The sequence below is a fragment of the Symphalangus syndactylus genome, chromosome 5 (assembly GCF_028878055.3).
Source record: "Symphalangus syndactylus isolate Jambi chromosome 5, NHGRI_mSymSyn1-v2.1_pri, whole genome shotgun sequence".
Lineage (NCBI taxonomy): Eukaryota > Metazoa > Chordata > Mammalia > Primates > Hylobatidae > Symphalangus > Symphalangus syndactylus.
The window spans coordinates 25570218-25584927 of NC_072427.2; the positions used below are offsets into that span (position 1 = coordinate 25570218).

General features: G+C 44.5%; 1 protein-coding gene across 2 annotated transcripts in view; it reads left to right on the top strand.

Moving 5' to 3' along the window:
* The window catches only part of CTXND1 (cortexin domain containing 1), a 211873-nt gene that overhangs the window by 145773 nt on the left and 51390 nt on the right, over positions 1-14710 (top strand). Inside the window, exon 1 of one of the 2 annotated variants that reach the window (XM_055277485.2) lies at positions 8539-8840. The exons of the other annotated variant lie outside the window; for it this stretch is intronic. The gene's annotated coding sequence lies outside the window, so the exon portion shown is untranslated. Of the gene's footprint in view, positions 1-8538; positions 8841-14710 lie in introns of those variants that run through there. 2 annotated transcript variants of the gene reach the window in all.

Sequence of the window (14710 nt, forward strand, 5' to 3'; positions counted from 1 at the left end):
GTCTTTCTGGCCTCCTAAGGGCATGAATCAGCCTGCAGGCTGTGGCCCTGAAGTGCAGGGGAAGGGGTGGGAGGAGGAGCTGACCCCACAGTGGCCATGCTGTGTCATCCGCAGAGGCAGGGAGCCCAGAGGAGAAGCATAAACAGCACCTTAGATGTAAACAACGGCCAAGAGCTGGGAATTTTCCAAAGCTTTCCCTCAAAAGCTGCCTCCTTGGCCCATCTAGGGATGGAATAGGAAACATCAAAGTGTGCAGAAAGCTCAGGGCTCCCCATGCCCTGGTCCAGTGGAGAAAAGGAGGTGAGAGAGAGAGAGAGAGCAAGGGGCTGCCTCAAAGTCGCTTCCAAAGGAACTCTGTCCAGTGTGCCCTTTCCAAGCCGCCTCCTGAAGTAGCCTCTGAGATCTTTTCTGAGGGTATTTACGTCTCTTTTCCCTGGGTCTATGAGGCTCTCAGGCTGGGATTAGGTTAGGAACTGGCCAACCAGAGCAGGAGCCCAAGGCTGAGCTTTCATGACAAGACCCTCTCCTAGGAGCCAGCACCCAGCACCCAGCATGACAAGGCAGGGGCCCGTCCATCCTTAGGAGGCGGCTGTGCCAGGCACCCCATCTGAGCATCCATGCCCCCAACTGGGGCCAACCACCCATGACACAGAATCCAGGAAAACAAAGTCCATGCCCTCATGATTATGCAATCTGGTGGGTAGAAACAGACCACGAATGATTCCACAAGTAAGTACATCACATGGCAGGGGAGGGGAGAGGCTCTAAATGCTATAAACAGATAAAGCAAGCCCAGTGAGACAGAGTGAAAATGGGAGTTATTGTTTTGTACAGAACAATCTTGGAAGTTACTTGACAGGGGAGCCCAGGAAGAAGGAAGAAGGCAGTCCTTGCAGATCTCTGGAGAAAGAACTGTGCGAACAGAAGCAGCAGTGTGTATAAAAGCCAGGATCGAATGAACCAGGTGTGCCAGGAGAATCGCTCATTGGCTGTCCTGGCTGAAGAAGCATGAACAAGGGAGCCAGAGGAGGTCAGAGAAGAATGGGAGTGATCTTTTCTGGGGTTATATGTCATATTGAAAGACTGGATTTCAACCTGAGTGAAAGTAAAAACTGTTGTTTGTTTGTTTGTTTTCTGTGCAAAGCAGTGGTATTTTCTGACTCAGATTTTAAAGGGGTAACTCTGGCTGCTGTTTGGAAGAATGGTGGCATTCAGAATGTATTTTATAGAGCCAATTTAATTAACTAGTAGTTGTAAGTGGGAGTAAGAGGAAGAGCATCAAAACGTAGATTTGAGGCAGAAATCTACCTCGTGGCAAAACTGGTCTGTCTGGATGTCCTCCCCTTGTGAGACTCAAGAGAGGACGCTGGTTGGCCAGAACCACGAGTCTGCCAGCCACAGGCAACAAGTCCTCTTTCTGCAGGGCAGTCAGGAGCCTCGGACCTGGAAGAAATGTCAGAGATCTGCTGGGACAACTTTCTCCACCCAGTACCAGAGCTGAAGTCCCTCAGCAGCCCTCCAGAGGGTGGCCATTCACCAAGGCTGTGCTGGGAAATGTTTAACCGCTGGTTTGAGGTAGGGGTGGGGGACTCTGATCTGTAGCATTTACCAATTTCTGTGGTGTAAATACTCCCATTATGGCTGATTTCAAGCTACCAATGGCTTAAATTCCTGATAACTGAACAACTGTGTTCTACAAGCCAGTACAAGCTGGCCATAGGGCATTAATGCCCTCCATCCTCTTGCTACATATCTCCTCATACAGAAAGCCTACTGCAGTCAGTCATCATCCATCCCAGCCAAGTGCTTGGGAAAATTTTTTACCCACTGGCTTCTTGTGAATTTCACTGTTGAAATAAACCTCTGGGCTTTTGGCAGGAATTAGGCATGCATAATTTAGAAGGACATGCCTGCTTTGTGACATGGTGGTCACAGATGCAAGTCACCTGCTGTGTAGAAGGTGCTGATACCTATGAATCTATCAGGATCCCACAGATAAAGACTCTGGGCTTTTGATGGTATCTCTGGGTACAAGCTCATGACAAAGGCGACAGTTCTGTGCAGGACAGAGCAAGTAGATTGGTCTGGAAGCTACAGTTGGTGCCATTCTAGGGCTTTTTGTCCTTAACCACAAAGAAAGTAGGCTTCTACATAAGCTGGCTCGGGAGCTCAAATACCCACAGACACCAGGTGCAAGTGAGTGAGACTTAACTAATTCTGTTGAAGGTGACCTGTGTTTTGAACTTTGGGAGTGACAAAGGAAGTGCCACAGTTAATAACTCAGACATAAATTGGAGAGATTACATTCGTTTACTCCCAGTGGACACGAAACAGGAAAAGGTAGGAAACTTTATCTGTTTTTAAAGGTTAATAATAAGGGCTGAGCTCACCTATGACATTCTTCTAGATGGCTTACATTCAAAGTTGCATTTGATCTCTACAACAATCCTGCAAACATTGCTGTCCCTGTTTCATGACTGAGAAGACATTAAATACGGGTTGAGCATCCTAATCTAAAAATCTGAAATCTGACCGGGCATGGTGGCTCATGCCTGTAATCCCAGCACTGTGGGAGGCCAAAGCAGGTGGATCACTTGGGATCAGGAGTTCAAGACTAGCCTGGCCAACGTGGCAAAATCCCTTCTCTACAAAAATACAAAAATTAGCCGGTCATAGTGGCACATGCCTGTAATTCCAACTACTGGGGAGGCTGAGGCAGGAGAATTGCTTAAACCCGGAAGACAGAGGTTGCAGTGAGCCGACATTGAGCCACTGCGCTCCAGCCTGGGTGACAGAGTGAGACTCTGTCCCCAAAAAACAAAACAAAACAAAAAACATCTGAAATGCAGAATCTGAAACTTTTTGAGCACCAAAATTCCACTCTTGATCTCATGTGATGGGTCTCAGTCAAAACACAGCCAAATCTTTGTTAGATGCATAAAATTTTTTTAAAATTTATATAACATTACCTCAGCTTTTGTGTATAAGGTGTATATGAAACATAAATGAATTTCATGTTTACACTTGAGTTTCATCTCCAAGTTATCTCACTATGTATATGCAAATATTCCAAAATCTGAAAACATCTGAAATCCAAAACACTTCTGGTCTCAAGCATTTTAGATGAGGGGCACTCAATCTGTACCATGACTTGGCCATGATTATACACATAGTGAGTTGCAGAGCCAGAACTTGAACCCAGACCTGTCTGACTCCAAGTCCAGCTTTCTTTCCAGTGTATCCCAGTTATCCCCAAGGATGATTTAGCCTATTTGCAGGTTCACAGAATCCGTTAACTGAATGATCACTCTGGTCAAGATTAATGCAGTTGTCTTCCCAATGTTCCTGCCCCCTTTTTCTGCACAGAGCTGTATCAGAACATGGCATCCTTGTCTGTCCCATCCAGTGGTTGTGGTGATCAATGTCATATTCTGTTAGGACCCCGTCCCCTTGGCCACAGTTTACTGGTGTGTGAAGCTACGTTGTTGGCTGTATTGTTACTCTGGCAGAGCTGTAGACTTCCCTATCCCACTGGTGTTAGACTTGGCCATGTGAATTACTCTGGCAGCAGCTTTAAGAGTTAGCCCATGGTTTCCTGTGTCTTCTCTTTTCATCTGCCATGAGACCAAAATGCTCCAGTTGTAAATTACTTCTTCCCAAGTAAAGTTCCCAACATGGAGCCAAGCCACAGCCAACCCACAATGGACATGAAGCACCTGCAAGAGGTAAACTCTGTTGTTGTAAGGTACTGAGATGTAGGAACTGTTTGTTACTACAGCATAACCCAGCCTATCCTGACTGATGCCCAGGGGAATTGATATTCTCCCAAGCTGGGTTAAGGAAGCCCTGGTCTGGAAATTTTAAACCTAAGGACCAAGAAAATTAATTTATTTGGGTGACTGAAGATGTTACATAAAACTCAGGTGACTGCCATATTTTCATGGACTGAGGAGGAGAGAACACCAGTGTAGAATTAAACAGATGAAACTGATGCCCAGACAGAAGCAGAAACAGGGAGTTGATGGAGAAGCCTTAGAGGTGATGATGACAGCAGTTCTTAGAGTAAATTGCATCTTGGTTCTTACTGTGCCTTCATTGTCTTACTCTCTCTGGATTCTCTAAACCTTCAAGAGACTATGCCTTATTTTTTAAACCAGTGTAAGTTGTATTAAATAATTTCTGTATTTTGCAATTAGAACCCTAACCTATATATCTAACTTTACAGATGAGACACTAGTCATGGAGAATGGGTGGGACCAGCCCATGTTCTCAGCACCCCTTTTGATAGCAGCAAGATTCACTTGACATAGCCCAGTGCACAATCTTCATTCAGCCAGAGGCAGCAGGAGGTATATGGGGGATGCTTAGGGTTTACCTGCTGCTGGGAACTCCCATGATCCTCCAGGCTGATTCCTAGCCAGGTAGCTCAGCTGTCAGAATTTGAAGGGAGAAATAACAAGCTTGCAGAAAGCCTAGACTATCAAGACACTAAAGCATGGAATCATAAAATGGGAATTTCCCCCCAGGATTTTGTTTTCCTGTTTTTCTAAATATTTAAAAAACACAGCCAGGCACAGTGGCTCACGCCTGTAATCCCAGCACTTTGGGAGGCTGAGGCGGGCAGATCATGAGGTCAGGAGATCGAGACCATCTTGGCTAACAGGTGAAACCCTGTCTCTACTAAAAATACAAAAAATTAGCCGGGCGTGGTTGCAGGCGCCTGTAATCCCAGCTGCTCGGGAGGCTGAGGCAGGAGAATGGCCTGAACCCAGGAGGCGGAGCTTGCAGTGAACTGAGATTGTGCAACTGCACTCCAGCCTGGGTGACAGAGACAGTCTCCGTCTAAAAAAAATAATAATAATAAAAATATATATATATATTTTATATATATATATATATTCATAATACCAAAACCTAAGTCATTTAGAAAAGTACAATGAAGAAAGTAAAAACTCTCCTGAAATCCCATCACTCAGAAAGAAAGGCTGTTAATATGCTGGTGATTATTCATCCAGATATTTCTCTCTGTCTATATGTATAAGCACATATAAATAGATTCAACGTTATGCAAATGGAATCATACAAGTATGTGGTTTTGAAATTTTCTTTTTTCACTTAACAATATGTTATAAATATCTTCTATGTCAGTAAGTACAGAATTATATTGTCATTTTTAACACCTATTTGGTATTCCACCCTATGGATGCATTTATTCTGGCATGCTATCATGGGATTCCATTCAGTACACAACATTGCATAACAGCTGAGAGTGTGGTCTCTGGAGCTACCACACCTTCCTTTAAATCCTAGTCCTCAATTTTCCAGCTGTAAGACCTTGGGAAAGTTGCTTGCCTCTCTGTGTGTTTTGTCTTCTGCAGAATGGAGATGCTAATAGTACTTTCTTACTCAGTGTTTCTGTTTTGTTTTGTTCTGATGATTAAACAAGTTAATACACAGGAAGTGTTTAGAATAATGCCTGCATCAGCCCAGCACTGTGGCTCATGCCAGTAATCCCAGCCCTTTGGGAGGCCAACCTAGGAGGATCGCTTGAGCTTAAGAGCTTGAGACCAGCCCAGGCAACATGGCAAAACCATGTCTCTACTAAAAACAAACAAACAAAACAAAACAAAACAAAACAAAAATTAGCCAGACGTGGTAGCATGCACCTGTAGTCCCAGCTACTTGGGAAGTTGAGGTGGAAGGATCGCTTGAGTCCAAGAGATCCAAGCTGCAGTAAACTGAGATCACACCACTGTACTCCAGCCTGGATGACAGAGGGAGACCCTGTCTCAAAAACAAAGAATAAAAAAGAATAATGCCTGCATCACACATCACAGTAAGTCTCATTGCATAGTATTATGATTTAATTATATTTCAATAACTAATCCCCTGTTGACAGATATTTGGGTTGTTTCCAATTTTCTACTATTCTAAATTATTTCTGCAAAGCCACAAACATCTGCTATGTATATTTTGTCCACTTGTCTAATGATGTCTTTACATAAGTTCTTGAAAATGAATTTGCTTGTACATAAAGTATTCAATTTGATATTTGTCCTCAAACTGCTTTCTAGAAATATTGTACTAAATTACATTCTCATAAACAGTGAGAGAGAATGCCCATTTTTCCAGACCCTTCAGCAGCACTGAATTTGTTCAATATTTTAAAATTTGCCAGCTAGTAGGTAAAAAGTACAACTTCCTGAATTTTTAATTTGCATTTATTTCACTGCTAGAGAGGACAGGTTTTTTTCTCTTGTTTGGGACATTTATATTTCTTTTTTTGTGAACTGGCTGCTCATCTCTTTTATTCTTTGTTCTATTGTGGTGATCATCTTTTTTAAAAAATGATTATAAGCGTTCTTTGTAAGATATCTACATTAAAATGTTGCTGTTATGTTAGGGCTGCCAGATTAAAATGCAGGACATCAAGTTAAATTTGACTTTCAGACAAATGATGAATGGGACATAATCATACTAAAAAATTATTCATAGTCTATCTGAAATTCAAATTCAACCAGGTTTATATCTCTGCTTGTTAAACTTAGTAACCCCATCTCATATGGATAGAAAATATTTTTCCAGTTTGTTGTTTATTTTTGAATTCTGTTTACGGTGTCTTTTTCCATGAAGACGTTTCTTTGGATCTTTTATAATCATATATATCAGTCTTTTCCTTTATGGTTTTATGATATATTTAGAAAGGCTTTCAGAATTCTAGGTTTATGACGACTTTTATGTATATATTCATCTAATTGTTTTTTGACTTCAGTTTTTTATGTTCAACTTATTATGGATCTGGAATTTGTTTTGGTCTGGGCAACTAGGTAGAAAATGAGATCCCCACACTTTCACTAATGACTATCTAGTTATTCCAATATCATTTATTTAAACATCTATCTATCTGGGCCAGGCGCGGTGACTCACGCCTGTCATCCCAGCACTTTGGGAGGCAGAGGTGGGTAGATCACCTGAAGTCAGGAGTTCAAGACCAGCCTGGCCAACATGGTGAAACCCTGTATCTAACAAAAATTTGCCAGGTGTGGTGGTGCACGCCTGTAATCCCAACTACTTGGGAGGCTGAGGAAGGAGAACTGCTTGAACACAGGAGGCAGAGGGTTGCAGTGAGCCGAGATCGTGCCATTGCACTCCAGCCTGGGCAACAAGAGCAAAACTCCATCTCAAAAATAAAATAAAATAAAATAAAAACTATCTATCTGATTAACATGAAGTGCCACCTTAAACACCACTGTTTCTCATGTACTTCTAATTCTGGGCTCTTCATCCCATTCCATTGAACAGTCATGTCCGGACCAGTAATGTGCTGGTTTTTGCTTTGTGACAGAGGCGGTGTCGTGTGATGGGGTTGAAGCACATAGATGCATAGTTTTTGCAGGCAGAACACCTGCATCAAACCTCTGATCCCCTACTCCTACTTGTGTGACCTTGGGTGTGATACTTACACTTTTGGGCTTCCATTTCCTATCTGAACATGGCAGCAGTATCAGTACCTGCATCATAGGGTTGTTGTGATGAATAAAATGCATTAATCCACGTAGAGCACTTCCTTAAATAGTAAGCACTCAAACAATGTATTTTATTTATTCATTTATTCATTTATGCATGCAAACACTTCTTCATTTTAATATCCAGCAGGGCTAACTTCCCTTATGCTCTTCGTTATCAACATTTTGTTGCCTGTTCTCTTTATTCTTCCACATGACACTGAGAATCATGTCAAGTTAAAAAGAAAATTCTACTTGGAATTTGATAGAGATGGCATTTAATTGACATAAAGAGGACATGATGGGATTACAATGTTTACTTCTTCTTGTCCAAGAATAAAGCGTGTGTCATAATAGATTCAAGTCTTCTCTACTCCCCCAATAGAGAAGGTTGTTTTTGCGTTTTTTTTTTTTCACACTTCATGATAAGTTTATTTTTCCTAGCTATGGTGGCTTGGCTATTAGTGAGAATGGGATTTTTTATTTGCCTTTCAAAATGGTTAGTAAGTGCACAAGAACACTGTTAATTTGGTATGTTTATTTTGTAGCCTGCCAATTCCTTGGAAAGGCTGTTATTTCAACAATCTTCAGTTCGCACTTTCCAACTACACAATCACATCCGCTGCAAATAGTAATCATTTTTCTCACGCTTCACATATATATAATATATATACATATATACACACATATAGAATATACATTTTTTAACAAAGGCACAACTTCAGTATTTTTACACCTTATTTCCTTCTCTTGTCTAATTGCATTGACCAGACGTCCCAAACCGGCCCCCTGCTTTTGCCCCTAACTTTAATGGAAATGTTTGGCTTGCTATTAAGCAAACTGCAGGAGAAGGCTTTGAGAGGGTTTTGTTGTCGTTGTTGTTTGGGGGGATTTTTTTTTTTAACTGTAAAGGGAATATCTGAAGAAAATGCATTTGAAGAGCATATTGGAACAGCCCAGATTGGTTTGTGCGCCTGCAAGGAGCTCTTGGGCCCCCTCCCCTCGCTGCCAACGCTCTGCCCCGGGGGCTGAAGTTTCTCTCTGCGTTTCCGCTTGAACAGCGTCCAGCTGCCTCGCCTTTAAAATGCCAGGGCGGCCGCGGCTCCGCTCAGAGCCCCCTCTCGGCTGCTGGCCCGGGCTCGCCCGCGCCGCCGGGGCTCTGACTCAGCCGCAGCCCGGCCGCTCCCGCCGAGCCGGGCCTGGGCAGCGCCCCCCGGGCCCCGCGCGCCCGCGCCCCCGGCACCGGGTAACGGCGTAGCCAGCGATCCGCGGTCGCCCTGGGCTCGGCGCCGGCCCAGCCAGGACCCCGGGAGCTCACGGGACGGGCCTCGCCAGGTAAGGACCGCGGGAGCATCCCGGGACCCGCCGCCGCGGCGCCTGCGGGGCTGGAGCGCAGCATCGTCGGTGCCGCCGGGGCGTCGCGCGGGTCACCGGCCGCAGGCGGAGGATCTGCTCGCTGAAGTCGGGCAGAGCCCTGCCGCGGCCGCGAGGGGACCCGCGTGGACACTGGGACCGATCCCCTCCTCGGCGGCACTGCGCCCCGGGTGCGCCTCGGTCGGCGGGGAGGGCCGGACCCGCGCGGCAGGTGACAGTAGCCTCGGGAGCCGCACGGGGGCCGCGTCGCAGGGGCCGGAGTTCCACTGCGGGGCTCGGGGCTCAGAAACCCGGAGAGTGTGGTGCTGTGCTCAAGCACCCTCGCTGTTCTGAGCTTCACCTCCCCATTCGGGGATCCTCGGCCTCTCTGCCATTGAGGGGTTTGGGGAGTGTGAGTTGAAACTGAATCAAAGTTACAAAGTCCTTCTCGTCAAGTTCAGTGCCTAAAATTCCGTCTCCTGTGGCTGACAGTCACATAGAACAGATTTTTTCTCAATGTAACTGGTGAAGGTCAGCACGGATGTAACTTCTGGGAAAAGTTCTGTTGGTGGCAGCCTTTCTAAAGAAATGTCAAGTCTCCGTTGTATTTTGCTCTCATCTGTGGCAAAAACCCTAATCCACGCTTTCATATATTTTTCCGTATCAGTGGAGACGTGGAGAATGATCCTGGGTTCTAATGTTTTGGGGAATGTATTATGGAGCCGAATTTGGTAAGAGTCTCCATGCCCGCAGCAAAAGTTCTGGAAAGGAACCTGTTAGAAAATCCAAGCTGATGCACCTCTTCACCAGGTGTGCAATAGGGCCACAGTGGCCTGTCAGGATGTGGCTCGGGACCCAGGAAAAAAGCTCCATCGAAGCCTGTGCTGCCTTCGTGGGGAGAAGTCCCATTCTAACCCACTCGTGCATCCACCGGCAGGTTCTTCTCAGTCCTCCTCTGATTCTGATCAGAGGATTCGAGTTTCAGGATTAACACTGTGATACAATCTTACCCTTTTCCATAAAATATATATCCAGTGAACTAGGGGATCTAGTTCCGAGGGTCTGGAGTTGAAGTCTTCTGTACTTCCCTCACTCTTATTAAGCCACATCTTGAGAGGAACTGTAATAATCTGATCTGTGGTCTTTGCGAACCTGCTAAGTGTGTTTAAGACCTCATAAAGCCAAACATTCAAGGCTTTAAAGGTGATTTATAGATTAGATTTTGATTAAGGCTACCTTTTCAGGGATGGCTCAGCATAAGATATGTACCAGCTTTGAGGAGGCATTAGAGAGGAAAAGCAAAACCTTACGTCCTTGGGAAAACTGTTCTGAAACTAATGACTTTACATTTATCCAAAAGAGCAATTGTGGGTAAGCTGTTTATTTATTCTGTGTAATCATTGCATTCATATATTCTTGTTTCAAAGGATTAATTTCCCAATCAGTTTTCCCAGTAATACTATTTATGATTTTTGAACAGCATGCAAGTAATGAATGCATAGAGCATAATGTGTCTCTAACCCAAATACATGTGGAAAATTATAGCAAATTTCTCGCCATTACATGTTTAAGATGCAGATTTAAAATAAAGTTATGGCAGAATGGGAGTTGTTTAAAAAATAATATGAACTTTAATTGGCCTAAAAAAAAAAAAAACTAGCTCAACTAGAAGTTCAATTGCTGCTTGCTTATAAATTGTGATTTACAGAATTGCGTGTATCTTTCCAGTTTCTTTCCTTACAGGGTTAATGAAAGAGGCAGCCATTCTGAATATACTGCCTTGCTAGTTAATCTTTCTCCAACAAATATTTACACTACCAGGGCACACTATTATAGCACAGACTCAAAATCTGCAACCCTAAAGTAGTTTGTGTGTAGTATTGCCCAAATTCAATACTATTTTCATGACTTAAATAGAAAATGAAATGATATCAAGGAAAATGGCCTTAAAGTATCCTGTCTTGCCATAATAGAAAGAACAGTGTTTATAAAACTGACATGGTTCCAAGACTGAGGTTAATGCTCCTAATAAGTTCTGAAGCAGAAGAAGACCATAATGACTCTGAATTTTGGCATTGAAGGCTCTGGAACCGGTCCGTGTCGGCAAATTTTTTAGATAGCTTAAGTTTGCTATTAAAAGTGACAACATTTAGAACTGTTTGGGATGGAAATATTTCTTTTTTTTTTTTTTTTTTTTTTTTTGAGACGGAGTTTCACTCTTGTTGCCCAGGCTGGAGTGCAATGGCACGATCTCGGCTCACCACAACCTCTGCCTCCCAGGTTCAAGCGATTCTCCTGCCTCAGCCTCCCTAGTAGCTGGGATTATAGGCATGTGCCACCACGCCCGGCTAAGTTTTGTATTTTTAGTAGAGACGGTGTTTGTCCATGTTGGCCAGGCTGGTCTCGAACTCCCGACCTCAGGTGATCCACCCGCCTCGGCCTCCCAAAGTGCTAGGATTACAGGCGTGAGCCACCGCACCCGGCTGGGATGGAAATATTTCTAAAGCACATTACATGCTTCCTACAATCAGAGAGTCAGCGAATGGGAATTTGTGTGTTTCCTGACAACTCAAGATCAGCACTGTGAATATCAGTTGCCTTGTGGACAGCAGGGGAGAAGAACACTGGCATTTGTGGGGGACAGATCAGTGTTTAGTCCTGGCTCTGCCACTAAGTCAGATGACCTTAAGCAAGCCACCTTTTTGTCTTCAGTTCTTATTTGTAAAACCCCAGAATCATCAATACCTAAAAGTCAATTCCATTTATTAAGCACTTAGTATATACTAAGCATTTTATACATTCCATCATTTAATTCTCAGGTTTATTATCCCCATTTTCCTGACAAGGAAATTAATGATCAGAGAAGCAACTTGAATTACCCAAGGTTAAATGAGGTAGGAAAACTGGGTTTCTGAGTAGGGGTCACCTGGTTTTGAAGCCTGCGTTCTTCTCACCTATGTTGAACCTATGGTATGGGGTTGCTCAGAGAAAAATATCTTTGATATAAAGTGAGCACTCAAAAAAATGTAGCTACACTTAACTTATGATGACCAGTTGCACCGAGTGAGGATAAAGCGAGATAAGTCATGTTTTGGGCCTGCAGTGTGGCCCCTCTGGAAGTCATCACAGCTGTGTCAGTTATCCCCTGGAACCTCCATGCCTCTGAGACTCAGCTTCCCCGTTTATGATTTAGGGAAGCATTGCCTTCCTTGCTGGATTGCTGTGGGACTCGTAGTTGATGTATGTGAGAGCCTGGCACCTAATAGGTGTTTCACAAACAGTCCTTGTAAACCATTCCCTTCCATACTCTGTTCCTTTTGCTTCATCATGGGCCTCAGTGCTCTGTAGATTTCCGTAATCTACACATCCTCAAACACATGCCTCTAGGGCTGGACATTCCCAGAAGGGTCCTTGCTGTGCCCCAGTGACTTGATGCTTCAAGTCCCCCCAGGTGAAGGCCCCTGGAAAAACACACTCAGAGGGAAACACACGAAAACAGTATCATGGATGGGAAGGATTAGGTTGGGATCCCTAACCCCAGAATCCCAGCCCATCACTCACCCCTAGAGCCACAGGCTTCTAAGAGGCCCCTGCAGCACAGAGGCTTCTACACACATGAGCATCCTCTGGTGTTTCTGTGGCTGTGACCTCAGGCCCCTTTGCTGGTACCCTGACCGCTTGCCAGCCCAGTTCTGCTTTTAGCCCTCACTCAAGGTCCAGTCTGAAAGCAGAACAAGTGCCTCCCTGATCCTCTACTCAGGGCCACATCATCACCCTGGCCCTCAAGTTGTTACGACTCATGTGGCAAGGACAGGCCCAGACAGGGACCTTTCTCATTTAAACTAGAGCCCTCAGATTTTCCCGTTGACAGAAAATGTGACCCTGGGGTCTCAGTAAATGACCTCAAGGCACAGATTTCATATTCAATACGGAGTTTATGCTCTGTCTTTATGGGAATTTTGTATCCTTCCTCTAAAAGATCTGACTCCTAGTGCCCTTGTCCCATTAGAATCCCACAGACCCCAAAATTGCATTCTATCCCTGTCCTTAGGATGGCGTGATGGAAAAGAGCTGAGTTCCCCTGAGACTGGAGTAGGGTCAGAAAGACAGGGAATTGAGGCTGGGCACAGTGGCTCAGCACTTTCAGAGGCCAAAGCAAGAGAATCGCTTGAAGCCAGGAGTTTGAGACCAGCCTAGGCAACAGAGTGAGACCTTATCTCCACAGAAAAAATTTTAAAAATTAGCCAGGCATGGTGGTATGCCTGTAGTCCCAGCTACTTGGGAAGCTGAGGCAGGAGGATCACTTGAGCCCAGGAGTTCAAGGCTGCAGTGAACTGTGATTGCACCACTATACTCCAGCCTGGACAACATAGTGAGACCCTGTCTCTACCAAATTAAAAACAAAAATCAAAAAAAGAAAGAAAGGGAACTGTGCTGCCACTCCTGCAACCCAGCCTGGTGGCAGAGGTGGGTAATTGAAATACAATGTTCTTTCCATAGACATGAATCTCCATGCCCAGGTGGTTATCACGAGTTGACCAGAGGTAGCAGGCATACTGACACCTGTTTGTTATTTAGAGGCTGATATTATTAATAGCTGACAAGTGGCCTGACACTGCATGGTCTTTATCATCGCATCCAGTTCCCTCTGGATACCCTGACTTCTTGGCCCAGACAGAGCTCCCTGTGTTCTAGAAAACTGCAAATAAATGGCATACATTTGTCACACCTCCCTCTCTTGCCTAGAGCAGACATTGCTAATCAATCATGATATTCTTTCCCATGGAGCCAGAACGAGGCCTCAGAATCCTTTTCTACAACTGCCTGGAGTTGGCTTAGGAAATGGTATCTAGTTATGTACTGTAGACAATGGGGAGACATTGAAGAGTTTTAAGCCAGGAGAGTAATGTGGTGGCAAAACTCCTGAAAGTGTTTCCCTAATGTACCTTTCTTTCTCTCCTTACCCTTTCCGCTGCCTCTCCTATAAGTCATAGGAACATCTATAGAAATGACCCCTGTGCAGGCAAACCTGCCCCAAGATTCCCCACATCAGTTGCAGGCTATCTGGATGCTAGACATGAAAGAACATGTCTGTGCCCAGGTTGGGCTGCCTGCATCGAATCAGGTATGACTTGTATGACCAGGACATCAAAAACAATGAGACTTTAGACTTAGTTCATTTGTATATGGGAGGGCATAGTCTAGGCTGGCACAGCAATGAGGCTCCATGCATGGGAACAGCCACAAGTCTCAGGTCCCTGGAGGGCATGGGAGGGCATCCTCTCCATCCAGAGTAGGCTGTTCAGCTCCCAAGATGACCCGTCTCTTGGAAGATAAGTCTGGTGCCCTCTACGATAGCTGATGTTTCAGAGGGCTGCACTTTTTCACTAGGTCAATTGACTTGACAAATTGCCATTATAGATTCAGCTCCCAAGAAGTGATCTGGGTTCCATCAGCATTAATGGTATGGCAGAATTGTTCGGTGATAGTCAAAGCGTGTTCCCTTTCCCTGGGCCCGTTAAAATGTTAATATATTCATTCTCAGTGTCTGCAGAAGAATAGAGAAAAGTTGCTACCTTTAGGAAACTAAAACTGTGAAATCCTGCCTCTCCCTGGTGGCCACATTTCCATGTGAACAAGGAAATTATTGTTAATCAATATGCATGCCCAGTGAAATCTAACTCTCCTAAAATGTGTCTTCTTGTTCAGCAGTTTTTCTGGTTTCTGAGGATACTCCTCAGAAAGATAATGCGTTTGTATGTTAGTGTGAGGAGGGTGGATTCGAGTGTTCCAAGGGTCATATCTCAACCTATGATTAAGCTCCTGCCCTACCACTCCCACTCTCCACCCTC